This window comes from Trichechus manatus, unplaced genomic scaffold (genome assembly GCF_000243295.1).
Source record: "Trichechus manatus latirostris isolate Lorelei unplaced genomic scaffold, TriManLat1.0 scaffold00007, whole genome shotgun sequence".
Taxonomy (NCBI): domain Eukaryota; kingdom Metazoa; phylum Chordata; class Mammalia; order Sirenia; family Trichechidae; genus Trichechus; species Trichechus manatus.
Window position 1 is genome coordinate 13964874 of NW_004443943.1, and position 2768 is coordinate 13967641.

Below are 2768 nucleotides of genomic sequence, written 5' to 3' on the forward strand. Positions count from 1 at the left end.
GCCGATGCCTATGCCAGGGTCCAGAGAGAGGACCTGGCTGAGACTCATTGGGGTCTGCAGTCCTGCCAAACATATTCCTTCCCCCAAACCCCATGTGTCTCTGTGCTTATTTCACTCTTTTTATACAACATGACTTAATGTGATTAGGTTTAGGACCTTCTCTATTCTGGTATGACCTCATTAACATAACAAAAGAAAACCCCTATGTAGAAATAGTGTCATATTTATAGGTAAAGGGGTTAGGACTTCCACATTTATTTTTGAGGGACAAATTCAATCCACACAGTGTCATAACTTAGTGACAATCAGAGGCTTCTGAAAATAGAAGTGGCTGGCTCAAAGACAGTCAAGTTCTCTGTCACCATAGATCTTAAAGTAGAGGCTGAATGATCCCTTGTATTGAGTTTGTATATGGGGTGAGAATTGATCCAAACATTGACATGTGGGAAAGATGCAGGGTAGACAGATGTCAGGAATGCCAAGGAACATGTTTGGCAGGACTGCAGACCGCACTGAGTCTCAGCCAGGTCCTCTCTCTGGACCCTGACATAGGCATCTGCCCTCCAGCCTTTGCATTAGGATTGCCTCACTCCTAACCAGAGAGATCCTTCTATAGCAGGTTCTGAGGCTGCCAATTCTGTTATCTACCTACCCACAGGCTGTTGTGGGAACTTCTGGAAACTTCCGTGCCACTTAAGAGTCAAGGCAGGTTTGGGAGAGGGCATGAAGCCTCCCCTTCTGCTGAACTGTGCCTCCCCCACCATCTTCACTGTGCTGTGGCGGTCCCAGGCGGTCTCCTCTCAGAGTTCTGAACAAGGACTGGGGCACAATCACCCCATCTTTCCTTCACCCTCTTCCAGATTGTGACCTGGAAGGGGCTGATCAGGATACAGGTATTTGCTAAGTTACATTAAGTTACATTCCAAGCTGAGAGGCTATGACTGGGATGTAAGAGAATGTTTTCATTCTTAGAAAATATACACTGAAGTACATAGGTGAAGTATCATGATGCCTAAAATTTACCTTAAATAGTTCATTCCAAAAAGGTTTATATATATACTGAGAGAGAGAGAGACAATGTGGCAAAATATCAGTAACTGGTGGTGAGTCTAAGTGACGGGTATATGGGCATAGTATTCTTTCAACTCTTGTCAGTTTGAAATTTTAAAAAAATTGTAAAACAAATGGAAAAAACCCCAACATTTTTGGAGACTACTTGGTGACTGAAAATCCTCAGTCACTTTAGAAAGAAACATAAGATAGATTTTCTTTTCTTTTTTAACATATTAGGGTTAGACTCAAGGATAATGGGTATTCCCTCTGATGAAACTGTGCCTGCATTTTACCATTACCAGCACATTTTGGTATTTAGTTCTTTTCTATTTTGTGCTCTTTTAGTGATTTATTATTTCCTGCTTGTGTAATATTAGTCATATCACTATGGCTCTTAAAGTGTATTTACAGAGGCAGGCAAAGCATTAACAATGATATTCCTGGAGACAGTTTTCAGGTGTGCTACCTTAGGAGCACACAGGACAAAGCAGGTGATGGTGGTAGTAATTACTGCAGATTGACTTTAAACCTCTTGTTCTAGAAAAAAATGGCAAGAGACAATTAAGGGCCTTGTAGATAACACCCACGATGACCAATATGAAACCCATGTATGTAGGTGACCATTGAGGAAATGAAGATTAGGATCTGCTGTAAACACTAGCTTCTGTATACATAGGAATATCTAAGGAGATAGGGATGGAATTTTACCACAGTCATATCAGTTTGGACATATAAACAGACTAGATTGCATCTGAGGAAACAAAATGATTTTCCTGTTCTCTACTGGAGTAGCACTATCTGCTGGACCCCCCTCAAAATGCAGACTCTTCAGCCCTGAAGAACTGAGCAAAGTCACCAAGGCCTCTCTAAACCTTTTGCCGTTGAGTCAATTCCGACTCAGAGAGACCCTATAGGACAGAGTAGAACTGCCCCATAGAGTTTCCAAGGAGCACCTGGTGGATTCGAACTGCAGACCTTTTGGTTAGCAGTTGTAGCTCTTAACCTCTACGCCACCAGATCCCTCTAACTGCTCCTTTTCTGGTCCCTGGCATCCCCTTTCTTGTTTCCTGACATTGGCTGACACTTCCTTTCTGTACTCATAAATATAGAAGTCTTATTTATATGCCTTGCTTCCATTACATTTCCTGGAGATTTTTTCCCCTATATAATGTATGTTATGGAGAATGAATACAAGGAATCTGTCTGGGTGTTTTTAATAAGAAAGTTAGCCTTTTGGGAAAAAAATTTTTGACAGTACAAGTCAGACAAAGGTCTAATTTCTATAATCTACAAGAAAATCCAACACCTCTACAACAAAAAGACAAATAATCTTATTAAAAATGGACAAAGGAAATGAACAGACACTTCACCAAAGAAGACATTCAAATGGCCAACAGACACATGAGAAAATGCTCACGATCACTAGCCATTAGAGAAATGCAAATTAAAACCACAATGAGATACAATCTCACCCCGGCATTACTGGCACGAATCAAAAACACTGGAAATAACAAATGTCGGAAGGGCTGCGGGGCTATCGGAACACTTATGCACTGCTGGTGGGAATGCAAAATGATACAACCATTTTGGAAAATGATATGCCGCTTCCTCAGAAAGCTAGGAACAGACATACCATTCAATCCAGCAATTCCACTCCTAGGAATATATCCTAGAGAAATAAGAGTCGTCACTCGAATAGACATATGCACACCTAT